Source organism: Urocitellus parryii, chromosome 2, assembly GCF_045843805.1.
Source record: "Urocitellus parryii isolate mUroPar1 chromosome 2, mUroPar1.hap1, whole genome shotgun sequence".
NCBI lineage: Eukaryota > Metazoa > Chordata > Mammalia > Rodentia > Sciuridae > Urocitellus > Urocitellus parryii.
The window spans coordinates 226633143-226658798 of NC_135532.1; the positions used below are offsets into that span (position 1 = coordinate 226633143).

Here is a 25656-nt window from a genome sequence, read left to right on the forward strand (position 1 = left end):
TTTTCACTTTCATTTAATTTTTAGAAGAACTAACAGAACAGAATTCCAAAAATGTTCCATGTGAATATAAATGTATGTTTCTAATGATCAAGATAGAAAGCAGAAGCAAAACATCATCTAGTTTGATGGGTCTGCCTCAAACTAGGGAGTTACATATCTATTTCTGCCATTCTTCAAGAGACTCCTGAGGTTGAAAAAAATCACCAGCCAACAAAGAGAAATGTCTTTTTTGTTTGTTTGTTTCTCACAAATAATTCAAGCTAAAATACAGTAGTATCACTGTAGTTTCAGAACAAAGTGTGTTTTTAAATAATAAAAATAATATATATATATATATATATATATAATAAAATATAATGTTAGATAGATATTTTTTGCCTGGATAATCATCTTGTACATATTTCCCTTTAGACACAGTTCTGGGAAAAATGTGTCACAAATAAGACATGGATCCTACATTGCTACACAGAGTAATTAAGGCATATACTTAGAGCTTGAATAAAACTTGGCATACAGACATAAATAAGTAGAGAACACCATAGAAAATTATATCTAAATGCTAAGCAGCAAATTCATAGTCTGTAAGTACATGAGGAGACAAGTTATCATAGTATATTTTATGACTGAGTTGCTGCTAATATACAGAGATAGAGATATTTATTAAGAGATGCATATTTTTGATTTAAAAAGGGAAAGATCAAATGATGTAGGTGACTTAAACATGAGCAATTAATATTTTTCTGCACTCAGTATCTTTTTTAGCAGATATATAAATTGTAATTAATTCCAACCAGTAAAATGGAGAAATGGTATAAAGATTATTCCCTATGAGTAAAACTACTTAAAAATAGTACCAAAACTTCCATTCGTGTCCAAATGTTTATTCCTGACAAAAAAACTGCTTCTTTAGAAACATTTCTGTAGATATGATTTTTTATAATAAATATTTTTGTGATTTTTTTGCACATTACTTGATATAGTTATGCTTCACATTTTCTCTTCTGTGCAAAATATAGACCTGAGAAAGACTCAAATCTCTGCTGCCACCTCTGCAAAGACTTTTGATTTCTCTCAGCACATGTTCCATCTACCTATTTTGCCACCTGTATTCTGAAAGAAAAAATTTCTAACTTCTAAACTCCCTTGATATTTGAGCTATCTTTTAATTTTTAAGCTTATATCATTTCTATAATGAATACAGTGCTTTCAGTAAAAATGGCTATTATTATGCACCTGGTTCATTTACAGGAGTTTTGTTTTGTTCTTTGGTTTTATTTACAATGAGAACACAATGAAAAGACCACCTACTCCAATTTGAAATTAAATTAAATCAAGATTGTATTATGTACACAAACCTGGCCAGAACTGTCTCTTACAAAACTCCATGCTAGAGATCACCCTCTGATCTTCAGGAAAAAATATTTTCAGCACAAAATATTACAAAGAAGGTGGGTGTCTCAGGTACTATACAGCTAACAAGATTTTGACAAGCATAAAACAAAGGCAGATAGCAGGTTAAGGATCTACATGTCTCAACATTTCAAGGTAGGGAATAAATTCAACTCCAGACATTAGAATTTATGAGCTGCCACTGAGATTTAGAGAGAGTTGTTATTTGGTCAGCGGGAGCCAGGATTTATGAGGCACCAGTAAGGTTTTAGAGAAGGTTGTATCTGGTCAGGGATAGCCAGGCATATTTGAATTCAAAGCACAGGTAGAAATTCCAAACAAGTTTAAAACATCAAAATATTGTCAGGCCAAAGAGAATTTTTAGTTTTCTTACAGAAAATAAAAATAAACTTTTTATAGCTTTTTGACAAGATGTCTCCCAGTTTTATACTGGAATTAGGCCAGGTTCATGATTAATACTGTTCAGATCAAAAGATTGGTTTAAAATCCCAGGCCTTTTAAATTATTTTTTATATTATGTCATTGAAATATTCATACCAATGGTGACCACACCAGGTGAAAAGATTAATATTTGGAAAATAATTTCCAATACAATAGTAAATATAAATTTTTTTCCCTCTTTAAAAGTTCTTTAGCACAGTTCATGTTACCAACATTTGTTGTATATTTTCTATCTAGTTTTAACATTAAGGCTTACATTTACTTTGATAGGGAAACGTTAAATTTGATTTCTTCAAATGGACAATGTCAAGATTCAATTAGATATTCCAGCAGAGGTTGGCATGAAGCACTTGTGATATGTTTAAGGCAGACCTCTATAAGACTACAGCTGTTTGTTCATGTGATTGTTTTTGTTTTCCTAAAATAAGTGAAGTTTTGTACGGTAAAACAATAAAATTATCAAAAAAGTAAGATACAAATTGAATTTTTAAGTGGAAATATATAGCTCATAGTCATACTTTTTTGACTCACCTACAGGCAATATGTTACAAAACAAATACTTTGCAAAGTTCTGGTAAATGATATATAAAAACATTTTTTAAAACAATGATAAAGAGGCATAATCCATTTCCTAGAGGTGCACAAAAGATTAGAAAATGGTTCATAAAAGAAGATGTACAGAATATCAGTAAGAACAAAAAAAAAGTCTTCAGATAAATGCAAATTAAAATCTGAATGGCATATTGTTACATATTTATTAGACTGGTTAAAATACAAAAGGCTAATAGCCCCTCATGTGGGCAAGATTGCAGAGCAACTGGAAATCCTCTGTGATATTTCTGAGTATATATAATGGACCCAACATTTTGAAAAACAAACTTGTATTTTCCATTTTTGTTTCTAAAATTGAACATAGACACCAAATGTGAGTCCCAAAACCTCCACTCTGAAGTTTTACCCAAGAGAAGTGAAGACATACATCACAAAAGTAGCATTTAGTAACATTTTATTCATAATACCTAATATTTATAGTTTGGAGTCTACAAATAGAAAATTAAATACACTCTGGCCAAATTACCTATACATTGAATAGCATTTAGTAAAGTCCTTCAATGCCTTACTGTTAGATGTACTATGAATTAATAATAAAACAAGATAACTAAAGTTCATTTAAATAAAAACACATAAACTCTTGTGTTTTATATAAAATTCTAGCACAGACTATTATCAGTTGAGAAAATATAAAAATAGTGATTGCTTCTGGAGTGATGGAGTTGAAATTGACTATTGTAAGAAATTTGAGGGTTTTGGATGCTTATAAGGCATAAAAATACAATTATGGGAGAGGGGTCTCATTAAAAAAAAAAAAAACAACAACAACTATGTTTCACTGTGTGTGGTGGTTCAAGCCTGTAATTCTAGAAGCTTGGGTGAATGAGGCAGGAGGATAACATATTTGAAACCAGACTCAGCAACTTAGTAAAGTTGTAAGCAACCTAGAGGGACCAGGTTAAAAAACAAACAAACAAACAAATAAAAAAAAAAACCTGGGGATGTGGCTTAAAGGTTAAGTGTGCCCTTTAGTTCAATTCCTAGTTAAGAAAGAAAGAAAGAAAGAAAGAAAGAAAGAAAGAAAGAAAGAAAGAGAAAAAAAGAAAGAAGGAAGGAAAGAAAGGAAGAGAAAAGAAGAGAAGAGAAAAGAAAAGAAAAAGAAAAAAATAACACCCTTCACAGCCCGAAACTGCTCAGGGAACTATGACAAAGAGCCATAATCCAAAAGTTGAGAATTTCAAGTGAACTCATGGGGAAAAAGAGAGTCAGAGAAAGTGTCTCTGGAAATTATTTGCCCAGGTAATATAGCTAGTAGTATGGCACGGGTTATAAAAATCTGAAGGGTGGTATCACCTTGGGGTCTCTTAACCACACTATCTTTTAATTGGACATTAGATGCTAGGTGCCCAAAGCAGGTGGGATGTGAATGGTGAGAATTTTTTTACTTTCATCTATATTTTTAAAATAATTAGGGATAAATAAGTTTGGATTTGGCATTCATGAGCTTTTGAACTAATGGTATTCTGTCTTTAGTGAAGATGTAATTTAGGAGCAAACACATGGAGCAACCACAGAGTCATCTGAAGCCACTCAAGAACAGGAAAAATTGAAAATCAGAACAAGGAAGAGACATGCTACACGGGGCGACAAAGGCCTGCTGGAATGCTGGCAGTTATTTTGCAAGATTCCAGGGTCCTTTGATGATAGGACATGACACACCACAGGGACATTTGGAACATGTGAGTTAGAGCCTCAAGTGAGACTTCTACTCCTCCCCAACCCATATCCATGGAGATTGAAATGGCTGAAAATAACTAACAACTCAAGGAGGTTGGAGACAAGACAGTGGAACAGAAAGAGTCAGAGACGACAAATAAAGGAATGTAACTGGGGAGAAGATGTGAGGGAGAGGGTCACAGAGTATCAGGTGGTGATCTGATCATGTGATGCACAAGGCCTCTAGGGCTGGAATCCTGTTAAAAAAAAAAGCCTCAAGTGAGAGAAGGTGCCCAGCAGGGACACAAGGGGCTGCACCCACAGGCTGGGACATAGCCATCTGGGGTACTAGGGGCAGCTTAGGTATGCACAGTGGAGTGGGATTAGCTGAATATTAAGGGTTCCCTGTGTATTGACATTTTGATCATCTTCTTGGACTCTTGAATATGGATAAGTGCTGTCTAGGGTGGCAGAGTCTCTGGCCCTAGAAATCCCATGGAGCCCCTTCCTGGAGTTCGTGGCCTCCTCATTCATGACTGTCCCCCTTGGTTAGCTTTCTATGTTATCCCCAGGGCCCTTGCCATTCCACTTCTCTCTCTAGAACTTTCCCGTCTCCACTTATCACATGGATACCCACTCACTCCCTCTGGATTTTGCTTGGACATGAGCTTTTCAACAGTCTGGAGGTTCCCCCCGCTCATCCCTGTCTCCAACAGACAATCTCTGTGCCCCCCACATTGTGCCCATTGCCTTTACCTTTCCTGATCTACTCTATATTTACTTTTCTCTCTCCCCCCTTTCAAAATTATACGCTCCAATTACATTGTATCCCCAATGCCTAGAACAGAGATGCTCAATAAATGTTTGTTCAGACAAATCCTGAATCAACATCTGCCACAGGAACTCAGCACATACCACCCAATTTTACTGACCCTTTTCTCCACCTAAACCTGTTTCTGAAGAGTTGAGATGTGAGGCCATGTTTCCAACAGAAACCGTAATGTGTAAGTGGAATCTCATCACGACTCTCAAAGAATCCACTCTCCTTTCACTGGTGAAACAGATCACATGACCAAGTCTGAGGGCAACAGAATCTAGGCTGGACTCTGCCCAATGAGAAAGATAAAATAATCTAATTTATGTCAGCTGCTAACATTCATCATCGTCACATCCTCATCATGCTTTTCATGACATCATTCTCATCAACATTATGTCACTATCATTGGCATAACCATTGCTGTAATCACCATCATAATTATTTTCATCATTATTGCCACTGCCATCATCATCATCACCACCACCACCACCACCACCATAATCATCACCACCACCACCACCACCACCACCATAATCATCACCACCACCACCATCACATTTATCATCATCACCATCATTGCCATCATCAGCATCACCAGAAACTCTGAGGAGAGACAACAATTCATAGAGTCAGCCCCTTTCATCAAATTCATAAGCAAAGGTGGAACAAGAAATTTTCATGGCTAAGAATCTAGTGATGATGTGGTTTTGTACATCCAGGAAAGATGGGTGTGAAGTTCATGTGTGAGCACATGAGGGCCTGGTGAGCACATCATGATAAAGCCTGAGAGTGACCTGCTGTGCCCACTGAAGCAAGTATCTTTCTCACAGGAAAATCAATCCGCCTGAGGAAGATAAATGCACATTATGGGTAAAATACAAATGTGAGATTATGAAGAGCAGAGCAGTAACAGATTTAGGGTCAGGCAGTAAACTTTACTCTGTTATTCACTCTAGTTTGAAGAAAAACATACCATAATTAACAAGGTTGCATGTTTCCTAAGAATGTTTTTAACCTGATATCCTGGAATAATGACTGTCATCTCTATTTCAAAACTTACTGGGTAATCCACGTGAACTTTCATTGTTTCATGGGGAAAGAAATCCATCAGTTTGTTAAAGCTAACAAGGGCCATCGATTTTACTTATTATTTGTAGTTTCTTAACTAGTTTTTTGCTTTGGTCTTTTTGGTGTCTCACATTTTCTCATGGGGATGAGTTATTGCCCCACAGGTAGCTGTCTTGGAGGAGATGCCCAGTAGTGAGTCAAAGTGATGGTCAGGATAAAGAATAATGGGACATCAGATATCTGTGGACCAAACACAGAATTAGCCTCACTGTACAAAACAGAGATGCTCCTCAAAGTGCTGCCTGGAAAAATCCCTTGAATGGGTCATGGTTTGGAAAAGATCACTTTGTCTTTTAAGGTTCTGTCCTTCATTTCTCTTTGGCCTCCAGTGGGCAGAGGCCCCTGCCAAGTGAGTGTGAAATGCATTATTTCCCTGGCTATTAGGAAGATGGCTTTGCCTCCCACCACCCAATTCTGCAGAAAGAGACATCACATGAAGTGCTTTGTGAGACTGCCATACGTCACTCCACCATCTTATACACTCTGCAATAAGTAGGCTTTCCCAAAACCAAGGAGGGACATGGTGACAGGATAACACAAGAGAAAGAGAGTGGGCTCCATAGCATTCATGCCTGAAATCACAGCTGTCTTTTCACATGGCCTCTGCATTTTGTATTAGTGTCCATGCCTCAATCTCCTCAAACTTAAAATGAGAAGAGGATCCATCAGCCAGGATGATGCAGTTGACATTGGCAGGGCAGTTTTTCCATGAAAATTAGCTTGTGTGTTCAGATGTTCAAAGCTGGATATTACTGCCTAGGTGTGCCAGTGAGACACAAATCCTCATGTGAAGTTGAGTGCAGTTTTGCCACATGGAGTTGGTCCAAGGCTCCTCAGCATTGAGGCCCTGGGTCTCAAGCATGTGGTCAGCCAGGATGCTATCGGTGGCTAGTGGACTTAACCTGACTGCTTAATGACCTGAGCACAGGACCACAAAGCACCAGCTCCCCACCCCCCCACTGCCTGATCTCAGCAGCAGCTGTGAAGTCAGATTTGTTCTCTCCAGAAAGAAATGGAGACACGAGTCCAAGAGGTCAGTCCCCTCCTCCCACACGTAGCACTGTTTAAGGATCAAATCCAGATTGATAGTCACACTTCTTATCTACAATACATGGAACCTCAAAGATGCCTCCTTCATCTTTTCCAGGTAAATTCAGGCAAGAGGACTGGGCTTCTTACCCTCTCAGCAGGTCTTTGACCACTGAGTTCCCAAACAGAGCCTTCCTCCAGTCCAAGTGAACTTTGTCCAAGGCCATATTTTCATGAAATACCAACAGCATTCCTTCTTCTGACTCTGGTCAGACAGTGCCAGCCCTACAAGTATGAAAGATCCTATGCCCAGAAGGGCCTCCAGTAGTTCTGCTATGCTGTTCTCACCATCTAGAAATACTCAACAATTTCATCCTTGAACCTGTGCTCTGAAAGTGCAGCCTAGTGGAACAAAGGCAGTCCACAAGCACAGACTGCCTGCATCAGGCATGGCCATCCTTCCTCACCTTCCCAGCCACCTGCAGAGCCTGCAACACACCAGGAGCACATGAGGCTGGGGCTGGCAGATTGCCTTGTCAGTCAGCAGGATGCATAGTGCGTACTGCAAGTGCATCATGAGGAGGCCGGGAAGACAAGCTGCCTCAACAAGTTGCTCAGCACCTAACCACACCTTGCTTTGAATGCAAAAAAGAGCAGCAGCATTCTAAGAAATATGACTGACCAAAGAGCTGCCTAGTGGATTTCTGTTACTCATCAGCATACCAAAAATCTTTCACTGTAGCAAACTTATTCAAGTACCTGCTCCAAAGTCACCTTTTCCTTTGACCTTTACTCTATGTAAACATGACTGTAAAAGAAAATTACTATTGGATAGAAAAGTAAAGAAATTTGTCTCCCTGGATTGCACAGTTGTCTGTTTACTGGCTTCAAATGAAGTCTGAATGTTTAGCTAAACTACCAGTACTGAAGGCTCAGTCACTGAATACTGAAAACATTACTTTTGCAAGCTGCCCTAAAGCAATTCTCTAATTCAAATAAATATTTACTGCACATGTGCTCTCTGCATGGCACTGTTGAAAGTGCTGGATTTCCTGCAGAATAGACAGTACAAAATTACAAAGTTATTCCATGTCTTTTTTTGAAATAATTTGTAAAGTTTAGCAACACTTAAATCACATGATGAAAGAATAGCAATGGAAACAGGCCATAGCCTAGAACATTGACTCTTCTAATAAAAGGTTAAAATATTAAATTTCAATGATTACATGACTGAAGAACTGTATCCTAACAGCTTAGAATTCCAAAATGACAAGTATCACTCACATTTTAAGTGAACTCAGAAAAAAGATTAAAAATTATTCTACACACAGCAAGTATGGAGTCTACCAGCTCTAAGAGGTCATTCTGGCTTAGAAATATAAAAAGATGTGAAGACAGACCCCAAATGATTTTTTTAAATACCAATAACTAACAGGAATTTTTAAGTAAATATTCTAACAGCTGGTATTAAATATAATACTCTAACAGCATATTCTTCATTACTGAGCTCAGATAACTGGACCAAGAATGGAAATTACTATATCTTATAGAAGATACAACCTTAATTATTCATCATAAATATAACCATCCAGAGCTCTGCCACAATATTCAAGACATTTTACAGCTTAGCAAGCATATCCATTTGAAAACCATCCACTATCTTTTTCTCTTGCAATGATACTACCCTTTAAGGTTGTTTCTCTAAAAGAACCCAACACCTGCTTCATTTATGTACAATGAATTGGAGCATTTTCTACTCTCATGTATAACTGATTAGAACTAGTTAATAATTTTTTTAAAAAAGAACCCAACAAAATCATGCCATATCCACAAAAATCTATAAAAATCAATTGTCAGCGATAACTGTGGATGGCATGTGCTTTGGATTCCCTTAGAAAGTTACTCTTCTAATTTTTTTCAGGTTCTTTAGAATTGTCATGTTTTGTGTTCTCAAAGTACAATTTTGCTAAACAATAAGCTTTTAGTAAATTTTGACTGACATGATTACTCTCCACGTGTTTCAAACACATCATACCCAAATTCATATCTACATTAAACACTACTAATCCTGAGTGTTCAGTAACCATGGAACCTAGACCATGAGCTCAGCAAGCACAATATCCAAGTATTCTCACCTTCACTGAGAAGCGGTATCCACTAAACAAAAGATGAAACCAACCATAGTATACAGTTATTGCATCTTATATTTATTGATTTTTGGAGTTTTACAAATGAATATGGCTTGCTTTAGGTAAATTGGTGAAAAAAGCACAGAAATTTAACTGCTTATAGTTAAAATTATGAAAATTTACATCTCACCTCTTTTTTTTTTTAAAGAGAGAGTGAGAGGGAGAGAGAGAGAGAGAGAGAGAGAGAGAGAGAGAGAGAGAGAGAGAGAGTATTTTTAATATTTATTTTTTAGTTCTCGGCGGACACAACATCTTTGTTGGTATGTGGTGCTGAGGATCGAACCCGGGCTGCACGCATGCCAGGCGAGCGCGCTACCGCTTGAGCCACATCCCCAGCCCCAACATCTCACCTCTGATACTGATTTTAATTAAAATTGTGAAATAATACCTGCTACAGCTTGAGTTCCATTGAAGATAAGAGCCAATTTGTTCCTTGTGATACCTCTGCTGTCAATTACTGCCCTCCTGTTGCATTTTACTTTGAAGAAAAACACTGTTGTGTGGAGTAAGATCTACTTATAATTTGAAATGATCTTGGCACTGTGCTTAGCAGTTGATATGCAGCAGCTCTGCTCATCCTCACAACAATGCTATAATGGAGAATATTATAGACAGTGTCACTAACCTTAATATACTTGTCCAAGGTCACTGAGCTACTTCCCATTATTAACAGCACAGAGTATATCCTGAATCTTTTATCAAGAGGGCCCCAAATAAGACCACACCTGCCAGAGAATATGGATTCATCCCACCATGAGTACCTCCCATTTAATCTCAGCAAATTTATTTTTCTCTAATTCACCTTAATCTGACCATCTGCCTTGGCATGGAGGAGAAACAACATAGTGGCAGAGCTGGTGTGGGCAACAATTTATCTTCCAAGTTTTGGCATTTAGCTAGCCTTCATTGTCATATCTTGCAAAGCTAGAAAAGATCAAGATCTCTTTAGTAAAATGACATATATGGAATGGCGTTACCAGCAATGCTATTATCAATCCTGACAATGTTTAAAGTGACTTTAAATATTTTAAATATTCAAAAAAAATTCTGATCTTAAATGAAGCAGTGTTTATCACATAAGCAAATGATTTGTGTCATGTTATAACACATAAGATATATAAATGAGTAATTTATCCTTCATTCCTCCAAAAATGACTTTGTATTTCATTAATGAAAACAGAACAATGAGTTGTCTGTGGAACTGAGTATCACACCCAGGGCTTCACACATGTGAGGCAAGCCACATCTCCAGCCCAGAATGCTGGTGTTTAAATGATGCTGTTGGAGTAACAGTGTAGTGCCAGCCCAGCCATCCACTGTCCTCTGACAAAAATTCCTATTTAACTGCTACATACACTGATGTTTCATGGATTACATCCAGAAAAGAAGTTTACAGAAACCATATAACTTCTACCTTTTTAGAATTGCTGTACACTATATTGTACTCTTTGAGATGCAGAAAGAAATTTCAATTCAGACTTCACTAACATAAGAGCAAGAACAGTTAAACAGCATCTACTGTTCTTTGTTAATTAAGAAAGATTGCTCAGCCAGGTTGTTGGCACACACCTATAGTCCCAGTGGCTTGTAAACATGAAGTAGGTGGATTGCAAGTTCAAACCCAGCCTTAGAAATTTAGTGAGGCTTTCAGCAACTTAACAGAACTCTGTCTCAAGAAAAAATAAAAAAAAAAATTGTTGGGAATGTGGCTCAGTGATTGAGCACCCTGAGCTCAATTCCTAGTACAAAAAAAAAAAAAAAAAAAAAGTCAGAAAACATAGAAACAGAATAAGCTGCACTATAAAAATTTTAATGACTTTATCTAAGAGCTAATAAAGGTACCTCTGAAAATCCATGCTAGTCTCTGGAAAGTCATAGCAAAGAAATTAACCAATCCCTAGAGAGGCTTCTATTAGTGAATGAAGTCAAGTGAATTGTAACAGAAACATAACATCTTGAAAGTCACATCCAAAACTAAGCTGGTCTAAAAGTGAACTCTGTTTACTTCCTGCATTCTAGTCTACTCACTTGTGAACCTTGTTCTTGCACAGAAATGCTGTCATCATGGTCTACCCAGGCCACAAACTTCTGAGGCATTCCCAATCTTCATCTTCAGATCTTAACATCTGCCCAAGCCAACTTGAATAACTAAAGAGGAACAGATGGCTCTGCTTCCCTGATTCTGGAAATGCTAGTGATGAGGGCATGGAGTTCCCAGCAAAGCTTCTGCCCGAACAGGGGGCACAAAACCCAAGGCTAAGAGTGCTCTTGGGGGCTGGGGTTGTGGCTCAGTGGTAAGCAATAGCCTAGCATGTGTGAGGCACCAGGTTTGATTCTCAGCACTACATAAATATAAACAAAATAAAGTTCATCAACAACTAAAAAAAATATAAATTAAAAAAAAAAGAGTGCTCATGGGATTTTAAAAAGCACAGCTGGAAGGAGACCCTCTTTCCTCCCTCTTGTGGGAGAGCCTGAGTATGGCCCCTGCTCTGTCCCTTAGCCCCTAAGGCCCTAAAATCATGCTGGCTTCTGTAGCATTTCATTCCTTTGAATCTTTCTTCAGAAATCTTCTTTCTTCAGTAATCCTCCTTTTAAATTATGATGGTTGATTGCATCCAAGCATCCTGACTTACACCTTCTAAACATTTCCAATCTCTGTGTCCACATCTATCAGCAGTGCCCTAGCTCAGGTCCTTATTGGCTCTCGTCCCACAGCCCCACAAGTCTCCTGTCTCTAGTCCTCACAAACAGCTTCTGTGGTACAGATAACAGGAAGGTCCATGTTCCCCACACACATCCAAACTCATCAATGGCTCTCCATTATTAAAGAAAGATCTAAATTCCTTAACAGGACTCGCCCAAATGTCTATATACAATCTTCCTTCCAGTCAAACAGCTGTTCCTCTTTGACTCACATTTTAGCTCTGACTACCCAAAATTGCTTGGGTTTGGTCTGGAGCTCAGATACACACACCACACCAAATTAATTAGAAAGTAGAAAGTTCCCATTCTTGAAAACCTAAAGAAATCAACAAAATGTGACTTTCTTCCAGCTTGCTTCTAGGTATCAAAGTCATCACATTGATGTCTACATTTCATTACATCAAATTCCTAAATATTGCTGTTACAAATAACTGGTGCCAATGTACATAACACACAGCAGCAGCAAATGTCTGAAAGGAAGAATCATAGGCTATAACAAAAGGTTCTGATCAGTGATGAATCTCTGCAGACAGAGCACCAGCACTGACTCCCTGAGAGGCTTTCTCACCCAGACAGTTCCCCTGTTTCTCCACTGGTGCCACTCCCCTCTGTAGAAATCTGTAGCCTGGCACATGACCTCTGCTTCCTTAAGGACAGGACCATGTTCCAAGCATCCCTGGATCTCCAAGACCAGTCATCAGAATACATTAGACACCTGTAAATATTTAGAGAATAATGTGTGCATTCTGGGCTAAGCAGATTTTTTTAAAGTGCACTGGATATCAAGTTAGAAAACTTGGGCTTCTTCCATTAAATGTGATGAAAATATTTGAAAACAAAAAATATTTTAAATATCTCTAACCCATTGTGTAGTTAACTAAATGATTATTGTTTCTGTAGAAAAAAAATATTGGAAGATGTTGAGAAATAAGGTCTGTTTTTTTTTTAACTTATACGAAATTTCAGAGAAAACTGCATAAGCAGTCAAAAAACTGGTAAATTGGACTTGAACAAAAAACCTATTGGCCTTATAAGAATGAAAAGACTATAGAATAAGAAAAAAAAATTATACTTCACATATCTGATAAGTGTACATTTGTGTATATCCAGAATACAGAAGAACTATTAAAACTAAACAAAAAAAAAGGACCGCTCAATTTTTAAAATGGGTAAAGAATTTGAATAGGAATTTGTCTAACAAAGATAAACAATGGCTAACAAGTACATGGAAATATTGAATATCATTAGTTATCAGGGAAATGCAAATAAAAACCACAATGCAATGCCACTTCATACCCATTAGGATGACTACTATGGAAAAACACCATGGCACAATGTTGGCAAAGATATGGAGAAATGGAATCTTCAAACATTGCTGATGGGAATATAAAGTGGTTGAGTCACCTTATAAAACAGTCTGGCAGAGTTTCTTATGGCCCATAAATTTCAATCCCAAGTATCTACCCCGCAAAAAACAGAAGTCAACTCAAAAACACCAATATTCACAGCAGCATGATCATAAGAACCACAAAGTGAAAGTCACTCACATATCCATCAACTGATAAATGGATAAACAAACTGTAGTGTATCTACATAACAGAACACTATTTAGCAATAAAAGGAATGAAGTTCTGATATGTGCTACCTCAAAAACAGGCTAAAAAACCAGATACAAAGGGCCATATATTGAATGATTACATTTATATATATATCATGTCCAAAACAAGTAATTTCACAAAGAAATAAAGATTCATGCCTACATGGATACAAGAGTGAGTGGAGACTGCCTGCTAAAGGGCATGGGTCTTCTTTGGGTATGACAAATGTGTTTCAGTATTAGATAGCTGGATAGGCACACAACTGTGTGAATATACTAAAACTCAGTGAATTGCACTTTTAAGGAGTGACCTTGATGGTAATGTGAATTATATATCAATAAAGCTGTTATTTTTTAAAATGGCTGCCCAAATCCTATACTAACACCTCTGCACAACGGTCTGGTTGAATGAATCTGCTTGTGACAGAATAAGCTGTCAGAAGAACACACAATCTATTTAAATCAGAAAATAATCTATGTTCCTACCAATAAATCCCTATTTCAACCAACCATAAAATCAGATCAAAAGTAGACAGAGCAAAGAACAAAAGAGCATGCAATTCAACAATTAGCTGGAAGGTTATAGAATAAAACTAACCAAAGATTGTCTACCCAACTTTCCAATCAAATGACCACTTACTCTGCCAGTCTAATTTAAACTTTATGCCTAATATAGAAAGAAACTGTTTCAAATACAGAAAATCCAACCCACTTAATATGTAATAAAGTCTTTTCTCTTTTTTGGGGGAGGGGGTAGTTTTTGATGGACATAATTGCTTTATTTATTTATTTGTTTGTTTATTTATTTATTTATTTATTTTGGTGCTGGTGATCAAACCCAGTGCCTCACACATGTCAGGCAGGTACTCTACACTGACCCATAATCCCAGCCCTGTAATAAAGTCTTAATATTCATTTAAATGTAGTATAAAAATGTTAACAATTGCAGCTAACAGAAGAAATAAAGAAAAAGGCCTTCATTTTTAATTACAAATTCTGTTTAATCCTTCACTTTCCAGGAATATTTTTAGTAGTTTTTATGGCACAAAATTAAAGAAATTAACTCATAAGTAAAATTAAAGGCACTGTATAAACAAATTCCTGTACTCCCACAGAAAAGATTCAAAAACCTAAAACTTCAATATTTTAGAAAACAAACAAGATTACATCATTAGTCACAATAAGATAGCACAAGGAAAAGTCCAGGAAAACCTCATTAATTTGGCCCAGTAATGAAGACTCAGTAATTTCAAGTCTGCCTTGATTTAATTTCAGACTATGTATTAAGAAATATTTGCTAGGGGCTGAAGTTGTGGCTCAGCAGTAGAGTGCTTGCCTGGCACATCAGGGCCCTGGGTTCAATCCTCAGCACCTCATATAAAATCAATAAAATAAAGGTATTGTATCCAACTACAACTAAAAAAATAAATATTAAAAAAGAAACAATTTTTAGGCAAAATAAAGTGCAAATAAACTTGCTAGAGTATTATTTAATTGATTTAAAAGTTTCACATGCAAATAACTTCTGCAAAAATAATAATTAAAACAAGTTACATGTATTCTTTAGAATCCTGCATTCTAATAGAAATAAAGTGTATAAAATAGAGACTAAAATACTGCTTAAATCTGTTAAATCACTAATTGTCCCATGTCTCTGTTTACTTTGGCTGTGAAAAACTGGTTTAGGAGTCAGAAAAGCTTCCCAGGCAAGTCTCAGACAAAAACTTATTCATTCTACTCAAAGTCTGGCAATCTAATTTTCTGCTTTTATTTTAAAAAATGTGAACCATACAATTATATTTACTTTATTTTGGGGGGCATTTACTTTATCATTATTTTCAAACAACATATTGTGAAAAATATTGCCATGTCTATACTGAGAAACATAAACAGATCTTAAACAAGATCCAGCAGCATACTAAGTTTAAATACTTACTCTGCCCATTAAAAAAAGATTTAAAATACAGGACTTATGTGATTCTAAAAACTAAATAAAATATAGTCCACATCAAAATTTGAAATAAAGTACCATCGAATGTTATGGCAGCAAGTGCCATACAGTTATGCATATCTAAATTTAAAAGAAACCATGTTAGTCTTCTGCCACGACCCCCAGACGGCAAAGGAAGACGTGATACAGGATTCTTCCTTCAGCAGTTTATTCAGGCCTTTATTTTGACATGTCTTCTAGCTTCTACTACTACTACAACTACTACTACTCCTACTCCTCCTACTACTCCTACTACCTCACCCGAGCGCCCCAGCCTTGATAAAGCACATCAAGCCCCAATGCACAACTGCCACGTGGACTTTTCTCATAGGGTGCCAAGTCACAGCGCGCCAACTCATTCTGATAAGGAGTTGTTTGTCATACACTACAGCGGAAACCAGCGCCATCTTGTAATGGCGGCCACAGTACACAGAAACGGCTCACCACAGTCTTCTCTAAATTAAAATGTATACTATTGGGGCTGGGGGTGTGGCTCAAGTGGTAGCGCGCTCGCCTGGCATGCGTGCGGCCCGGGTTCGATCCTCAGCACCACATACCAACAAAGATGTTGTGTCCGCCGAGAACTAAAAAATAAATATTAAAAAATTCTCTCTCTCTCTCTCTCTCTACTCTCTCACTCTCTCTTTAAAAAAATGTATACTATTCTCTTTTGCATCTTTAACTTAATAATGACAATATACATCAACCATTGGGAGGTTGAGGCTGAGGCAGGAGGATCCTACATTCAAGGCCAGTCTTAGGAACTTAGGCCCTAAGCAACTTAGCAAGATCCTGTCTAAAAATTTTAAAAAACATAAACAAAAGGGCTGGGGATGTGTTTCAGTGGTAAAGTGCCCCTAGATTCAATCCCCAGTACCATAAAATTAAACAAAGAAGTAAATAATGATTTGGGTGTCTGTGGATGCCTACCATTTAGGTAGGTATTCAGTGCTAAATGAAAACTGGTTGGGCTGGGGATGTGGCTCAAGCGGTAGCGCGCTCGCCTGGCATGCGTGCGGCCCGGGTTCGATCCTCAGCACCACATACCAACAAAGATGTTGTGTCCGCCGAGAACTAAAAAATAAAAATAAATATTAAAAATTCAAAAAAAAAAAAAAAAAGAAAAAAGAAAACTGGTGAATAAATCGCCAATTGGACCATATTGTCCCAGCCTTGGGTTATTCAGTAAACAAAGTTAATTGAAGTGAAAAAAAAAGCACTCTCAGGAAAGGCAATCTAGATGTACTTTATATATAGAAGACAGTTCAAAGAATAAACAGGAGGTCAATGATAAAGTTGTGAATTTGCTTCATGTGAGGTCATCTTTATATGTAACTCTTATTTGATTGAAATAAAATGTAAAGCAAACATAAAATTAAAAATCATATTTACATCAGGATGTGATAAAATCTTTGGACAGAAGAGATACACATAATTTTAGAGATGATCGCACAATCATATAGTTTACATAACTCATAAAAACTATATTATTACCCAATTATGGAAATAATATTCTGTATGCTATTCAGCCATTGGGATCCCTGTTTGAAAATTGTTAAGAAATTTATTTTGAAAGTTACTTTAGGCTTTCCTTCAGGTGAATAAAACACAAAAGTACTGCTCTTTGCAGAAGAAAACATTCTGTATTCAAAGCAATTATAGCTGGTTGATCAAGTTTTCAAATATTGCTTTTAATATTTCCTTTTTAGGTGTTTTTTTTTTTTTTTTTCACGGTGGACACAATCTTTTTATTTTATTTTTATGTGGTGCTGAGGATTGAACCCAGTGAATCATACAGTCCAGGCTAGTGTACTACCACTTGAGCCATATCCCCAACCCTCAAATTTTCATATATTAACAATGAGTTAAGGGCTGGGGATGTGGCTCAAGCGGTAGCGCGCTCGCCTGGCATGCGTGCGGCCCGGGTTCGATCCTCAGCACCACATACCAACAAAGATGTTGTGTCCGCTGAGAACTAAAAAATAAATATTAAAAAAATTAAAAAAAAAACAATGAGTTAAAATCAAGGCAAAAGACCTAAAAAGAACTCAATATATTTAAATATTTTCATCATATTAAATGTGTAAGAATATCTGACAAGTAAGAATCACTAGTATATTGTTAAGGAAGAGAATTCTTTATGTTAATAAGAATGTTGAATGAAAGAAATCTTTGAATAACACAAGTTTACAATGGAACACACGTATAATCCCAGAAAATCAGGAGACTGAGGCAGGAGGATCACAAGTTCAAGGATAGCCTCAGCAACTTAGCTAGGCCCTGTCTCAAAAAAAAAAATTAAATTAAATGTGCTGGGGATCTAATTTACTAGTGAAGTACCCATAGGTTCGATCCCCAGTACCAATAAAACATATGTTATCTCAAAAATGTACTTTTTTTCCCTATTGGATTAGCAAAGATTAAAAAGATTAACAAACCTTGGTGTGAGCAAGGGTTTTGAAAATAGGATTCTCATGGACATTGAGGAGGACAGTTTTTACAGATAACAGCTTAGCTATATTTATCAATATATAAAATGTATATAATCTTTGACCTGGCAGTTTTACCTCTAAGAAGATAAGTGAATAAGTATACTATAATCAATATACCATATTTAACAAGAAAGAAAAACAAGTAACAATCTAAATGGTTATGAAAGGAGTAGCTAGATAAAATATGATGCCTCTAAATAATAGAAAACTAGGCAGGCAAGTCTGGGTTGTAGCTCAGTGGTAGAGCACTTGCCTGGCATGTGTGAAGAACAGGGTTTGATTCTCAACACTGCATATACAAAGGTCTATTGACAACTAAAAAAATAATTTAAAAAACAAAACTAGGTAGCCAGTAAAATTATCACCCATGATTATGCACATCAGGTTCAACTCCCAAATGGAGATATATATAGAATACTATAAAAATGACCACATAGCTTCATATATAGAGAGAGACTGCTGTGTATTTAAAGTCTTATATATACTTTCATATCCAACAATAAGTTTCCAAAAGTGAGTTAATGGTTGCCATTTCTTTGTGCAGGAGTTGAGGGCTTACTTTTGTCATCATGTTGTTTTATATGGGTAAAAATTTTGCTAATTATTATAATAAAAAATCACAACAAATTTTAAGAGAAAGAAGTGCCTCTATATCACCAAAATTACTTCAAATCTTTTCATCTTCCTATTTAAGAGGAAAGAATTCATTGAATGTTGCAAGTAAATGTAACACAGGACCTCCTTCTCAGAACCACACTTTAAAATGACAAGATAATAGAAATTAAAATATTAGAGTCAAAGAGATAGGGAAAGACAAACATCATTATTCAAACAGCCCACATTATTGGCATCCACCTTACTACCCAGAGGCTGTATGAACTCAAACACTCCTAAAACAATAACCCTTTTACACATTAAGGAAGCAGACTAAAATAATAATAATAATAAGAAGAAGAAGAAGAAGAAGAAGAAGAATTAAAGAATTTTTAAAATGTAAAATCATAAAACACCACAGTAAAAATATTTAATTATTTTCCTGTCTTACATTCTTTCATAGTACCTTTATTAAAAACCTGAAAAAAAAAGTTTGGAGAAGTTAAATAGATTTTAAATATATACCTTTAATCTGATGTTTATTTCCTTTAGATTTCTGTTTTTCTGGAACTAGACAAAACAGTTCAAAAGTACTCATGGGAAAATAAGCAAGCAAGAATTCCCAAAAAATATGAAAAGCAACAAGGGGAAACTAGTTTTAAAAGATATTAAAACTTTTATAAAACAACTAATGTGATACTGATATATGAAGAAAAAGACTAATAGAATACAAAACTCAGAGACACCCCAATACCTCCAAAAGTTAACAATACCATAAGAGATTCAAAGAAGGGCTCTAAAAGCAACAGATGAAAATAACAGACACACAGAAAAATATAAAGTTGAACCTATGCATCATTCTGAACACCAGAATAAATCCTAATTTGAACATTTAAATGTAAAAGTGATACCATAAAAGTACTAAAACAAACCATGGGCAAATTCTAAAAACCTTGGAGGCCTTTCAGTGACTTAAAATTCCAGATACCTGGGCTGGGCTTTAGCTCAGTGGTAGAGTGCTTGCCTAGCACTTGTGAGGCATTGGGTTTGATCCTCAGCACCACATAGAAATAAAGAAATATTTTTTTTAAAAAATCAAGATACCTTAATGATTAATATAAACTGTAAAATTTAAAGAAAAAAAATGTAAGACTTTTGTATATCAAAATATGTGAAGGTAAATAAAAATAAGTGAAAATCTGGGGAAAACTAGAATTGATATTACACAGGGCTAATCTCACCAATTTACAAATTTCTAGAAATTGATAATGGGAAAAAAGCAACCCAAAACAAAAATGTGAAAAAACTCATTAACAGAGAGTTCACAAGAAAAAAAAAATACAATTAGTTTTTAAGCATAATATGCTCAGCCTTATTAATAATGATAGCAATCCACATTAAACTACTCTATATTGATAATTCTCATCTATAAAACTGTTAAAAAATTCAAGGGTTGTACACAGTACATTGGAAAGGTGCCAGGAAAAAATAGGAACTCTCTCATACACTGCGATCTGCCCTCTTGTATCTGTGGTATTCAGACTGGATTCAACAATCATAGGTGAAAATATTTTTTTTTTTAAATTGTCATACTGAACACATACCAACTATTTGTTGTCACTAGTTCCTAAACAATACAGTGTAATGACTATTTACATGGTATTTTTATTGTATTAGGTCTTCTAAGCAATCTAAAGATGATTTAAAAGTATGTGCAGAAAGTGCATAGGTTATATGCAAATACTATGCTTTTTACATAAGAGACTTAAGCATCCTTGTATTACAGTATCCACAAAGGGGTCCTCAAACCAATCCTCAGTGGATAATGAGGAGCAACTGTACTTGTGGGAGTTTAAAACAGTGCAACACCTAAGAAAAGAAGAATTTAACTAAATTATAAATGCACTGCCCACTGGCACAACGATCCCACTTCCAGGAATGTATCCCACAGATGTACTTGCACATGTATAAAATGATATGTATACAAGCTGTTTCACCATAGTATGGTCTGTGGTAAAACTAGAAACAACCAAAACACCCATGGGGGGGGGGCTGGCTAAGTAAACAAGGCACTTAATAGACACTGTTTAAACACAGCTGTTTTTTTTTTTAAGTGTTTTTTTATAAGCAAATATTATATTCTTTCTAAATAAATACTAATAGGAAAAAATCTCAAGAGCATATAAAGAAAAAGCCATAGGATAGAATTACTTACATAGTATTCTACATTATATATATATATATATATATATATATATATATATATATATATATATATATAATGTACATTGGCATTTCTCCTACTATAAAAGGAAACAATTGACATCTATGGGAAATAAATTAAAGGTGGTTATCTAAAAAAGAGGGGTGAAGGGGGGCAAAGCAGTTGGAAATCACATTTTCCCAAGCATGCTTGTGTCATTTTAACTTTTGAAACATAAGAATATGTTATCTACATTAAAAGAATTTTTAAACATTAAAAAGAATACTTACAGAAAGAAGAGAAAGAGACACCCATAAATAAGACTTAAAACTAAGGTTTAAAGAGTTTTTGCTCTGAAATTAGATGCTGAAAAGCAATCTTGGTGTGGTCATTGAAAAAAAATGCTTTTTTCATCTTCAATCAAGTTAAAGAATATGATAATCTGTTTTTAAAAATCTATTTGAATGAGTAAGAACTTTGGAAAGGGAAGAAAAGTGTAAAATGAGGAGACTCTAGTATAATGGTTCTCCAAGTACCAGCAGCGTCAGAATCATGTGATAACTTCTTAAAATTAAAATTTTCAGGCTCCCACACAGACTACTGAATCAGAAACTTTGTAATAGTCCAGTGATCCTGGTAACACCATCAAGTCTGAGAGTCACATATCTTGTCTGGATCTTCCCACAAGTTCAGGTACACCACCAGTCTGCATTTCAAACAAGCTCCAGGACATAGGACCACACTTGGATAAGCAAAGCTCCAGGGGGGAAAAAGTTATGTAACCTTCATATGATTGACTTTCCCATGAAACCTGTCCTCAGTATCAGATTGAAAAAGTCCTTATACAGGCTTCCTAGCCAAGAAATATCATGGAGCTAGTTTCCTACGTAAACTGTGTACACAGAGAACAAATGTTTTCAAATACATTCTTATAAAAACTATAACAACTATGAATCATTGAAATTCAACTTAAGGATGTCTCATTTGAAAAAAATTATAAGTGGACCTACAGACTTACAGAAATAGGGTAAAGAAACAAAAATAATCCATATCCCATAAATTCTGCTTGTGTTGTCTGAACAACTTAACCTCTAACTGCCCACCATGTGCTTTCACGAAAAAGCACCAAGAAGTTTGTTTCCCTCAAACCCTTTTCAAAAAAATTGTCCTCATGTTGATGAACACTGGTCTTCCATTTGTTTTACACAAGGACAAAGATCTGTATAGGAATCTTCTGAATAAAAAATTCTAGCTTAGCAGAGTGCAGCACAACGTCCAGAAGGCAGGCAGCTTTAGAGCAGTGGCACCGCAAGGAGATTCAGACCCAAGCTTGAGCCCTCCCTAAGCCCCAGAGCTGCCCCAGACTCCCACCCCGGCTCCCCGATGGCGCTCGTCCATCTGTCCCCAGCCATGCCGCCCAGCCCCAGGACCCGCGCCTTGAGCACCCCCCCCCTTCACCTTCCTCTTCCTGGCACCGCCTGCCACCAACCCGCTGGCCACCACCTTGGTGGAGCTGGAGAAGGCCCTGCCGCTCCTGGGCGCCCGCCGAGAGGGCCATGGGGGGGCAGCGACAAGGGCCATGGTGGCCCCAAGCATAAGAGCAGCCGCAGGAAGAACCAGCCAGGCAAGTACAGCCAGCTGGTGGAGGAGACCGCAGGCTGGGCGAGCAGAAGCTTGTCGCTGGCGGGCATCTATGCAGAGACCAGGAAGGTGGTGAGGTTCGACCAGCAGAACAGCCGCACCTACCTCAAGTACTTTGTGCAAGCTGGTGCAGAATGACTTGCTACTGCAGGTCAAGGGCACAGGCTCCACCTGCTCCTTCAAGTTCAATTGCCAAAAGCTGGCTGCCAGCTAACGGTGGGCCCCTTTTCCGCGCCTGCTGTGCACAAACCCAAGAAGCAGGCAGCACAGCGCCACGCGGACCCCTGACCCACCAAGGGTGCCACAGCCGACAAGCAAGCACCCGGAAGGCCGCTGCCACCGAGAACAAGAGCAGCAGCAGCAGCAGCAGCAGCAGCAAGGCCAAGAAGGCAGCGGCTGGGAGCAAGAAGTTGAAGAAGGCAGCCAAGCCCAGTGTCCCCAAGGTGCCCAAGGGCTGCAAGTGAGCGCCCAGGCCCTACATGTGACAATGTGGAGGGGGACCATCCCCGCTGGGCCAGGACCTCCCCTCCCCTCCCCCACCAGACGCTCTCCCCTCCCCTTCCCAAGTGCTGCTGGGAGATTTTTGAAACAGCCAGAGTGACGCCCTTAGCAATGGCGTCGCCATGGTTACCGCCCCACCCGGCAGCCAATGGGCAGGGCCCTGGTTGGCCAGCTGTCTTCAGCCTCCAGGCCTGGCCCCCTCCCTCTCACCACTTCCGGGCTCGCAACAATTGCTCAGGGTGCAGGGCAGCCCAGCGCTCCCCTACCCCCAAAGCCACAATAAAACATTCTTGACCTTTGCAAAAAAAAAAAAAAAAAAAAGGATTCTAGTTTAGACAGAAAGATTTAGAAGTGGACCGTGGTGGCACATGCCTGTAATCTCAGCAGCTCTGGAGGCTGAGACAAGACTCTCTCAAATTCAAAGCCAGCCTCAGGGATGGTGAGGCACTAAGCAACTCAGTGAGACCCTGTCTCTAAATAAAATATAAAATAATGCTGAGTATGTGGCTCGGTGGCTGAGTGCCCCTGAGATCAATCCCTGGTATTAACTCCCCTCCAAACAAAAGAAGGATAACTTCTTTTTGCAAGTCACCTTTAAATAGTTTTGTGTGACCACTGTGCTGAAGTTTCTGGTTATAAGTGAGACTGCAATCCATGTCATATATTGTCCTTTCTTTATTTCTCTTCTACATGTAAGTGAAAGTATCGCACCCACATTCACTTATGTTTGTAGGCAAGTTCTGTTGTGTACAAACCTCACTGCTCAGTAGCAAAGTGGGCTTGATAAACGTTCAATACCAGGGAGAGGAGCCTTGGTTCTGTGGTTGACAACTAACTCTTCCAGACTGGAATCCCATGCTTCAAGGGTACTCAAACTTTCCTTTGCCTGAGGCAAGGCTTGGGCTCCAGCATTTCACTTTCCTTGGGCGAGTGACCCAACCCCTGGAGTACAAAGGTCACTCTAAGCCCACCTCTGCTTTCTCACACAGGGCCAAATGATAGTTTAGGGGTGGAAGTGAAAGGAAAGTGACCACAACACTCGGAATGACCAAGAGATCTTTATTGCAGCAGTGCAAAATAGGAGGAGAGAGAGAAAAAAGAGAGAGCAAGGGAGAGTGAAGCAAGAGATTGAAACAGAGAGAACAAGAGATGCCCCCCCCCCTGCAGGAGAGAGTTTTTAAAGCCAAATTTTAATGGGATCTCTGGGTCTCCAAGCTGCCTTGTTGGTGGATAATGATTGGATTACACAGTAGTTGCTAAGGGTATCCTTCTCTGCCTTGAGGCAGATGGGACAGGGGTCAGATGTGGGTTTCTGTTGCACCAGATGGGTGGGGGTCGAGTGTTCAGACTTGATGTAAACAGGTGATAAAGGATCAGACAGGTGGTGGGGGGGGTGTTGGGTGCATGTGCATGTGTTATCCTGCAGCTAACATCCATTAAGCCTGCCCTACAGACAACATGGTTCAGCCTGTCCTGAACCTAACATTCCTTCCATTTGTTTTTCTAAGTGACATGGGAAAATCATAAAATCCTCTGGCTACATCCTGCTTAATGGTGGGCAAGGTGGGACCTAGGAGAGAAAGTGGAGGAATATTCAGGGACAGGTCAGGGAACACCAGGCAGCCAGAAATAACACCCAGTGGCTATATACAGTTTTTTTTTGGCAGGGGTAAAGTCCATAAAAATTCCTTGAAACCACAAGTTATCAATAGCACCAAATCAGTCTTGGGCAGAGGAGATCCTTGGTAACAGCCATTGGTCCTGTCGTAAGGACTCTAGGAAGTATCAGAGGTAGCTCTGTTGATTCCAGTAATGTTAAAAGTGACAGCCCAATTTCAGCCAGTGGAAGCAAAATCGCCTTGATCCATAAATTGAGAGTGGGTGGTGTAATCCTGGTGCCATGTCACTTAGATGTTAAAGCATCATCTGTGTTTGGAATAGAAACTTAAAAGAAATTTAATGATTAGTAAAAGAAGAACAGGATTGGTGAGAAATTTTGAGTTTGATGGGCGTGGTGGAAGTTCAAGACTGGATATTTGTAACAGGTGCCTTTTTTAGGTGGGAGACATGGTACCAGCGAGAATGCCTAAAAGCTTGGTCACTATTGGGGTAGTAAGTATGACTGTATGGGGTCCCATCCAGCAATGACTGAGAATGCAGTTCCTGAAGTAAGACTGAGTCACCCAGTTGAAGAGGGTCCAATTTAGTTTGTGGTTGTGCTGGGATTGAGGCAATGAATGTTGCAGGAAGGCACTGGTCTGCTTGTTTCCTGAGAAGTGGGGGCTGGATTTTTGTCTGACTGGGTGGAGGTGGGAAGTCTGAACCTGGGAATAATCTGCTTGATGAGGAAAAAGGTGATGGTGTCAGCAGTTTCCCTGGATGTAGGAAAATCTTCTATCCAACCTGAAAAAGTATCAACCAAAGTAAGTAGGTAGTGAAGCTTTTTGTGCCTAGGCATGTGAGTGAAGTTGATCTGCCAGTCTTCATCTGGCTGGTGGCTCCTCATCTGATGTGTGGGGAGTTTAGGTTTGATGCTTCCTTGTGGGGATGCTGTAGAGCAGATAGACTAAGCAGAGTGGACCTGCCAGAGAGCAGATCTCATTTCTAGGAAGTGAAAGAGAGGTTGTAAAATCTGGAAAAGAGGTTATGA

General features: G+C 38.0%; 1 protein-coding gene across 1 annotated transcript in view; it reads right to left on the reverse strand.

The window, feature by feature from the left end:
• The window catches only part of LOC144253331 (uncharacterized), a 43945-nt gene extending 20970 nt beyond the window's left edge, over positions 1–22975 (reverse strand). The window contains exon 1 of the mRNA XM_077795449.1: positions 22323–22975. The gene's annotated coding sequence lies outside the window, so the exon portion shown is untranslated. The remainder of the gene's footprint in view (positions 1–22322) is intronic.
• Positions 22976–25656: the final 2681 nt, after the last annotated feature.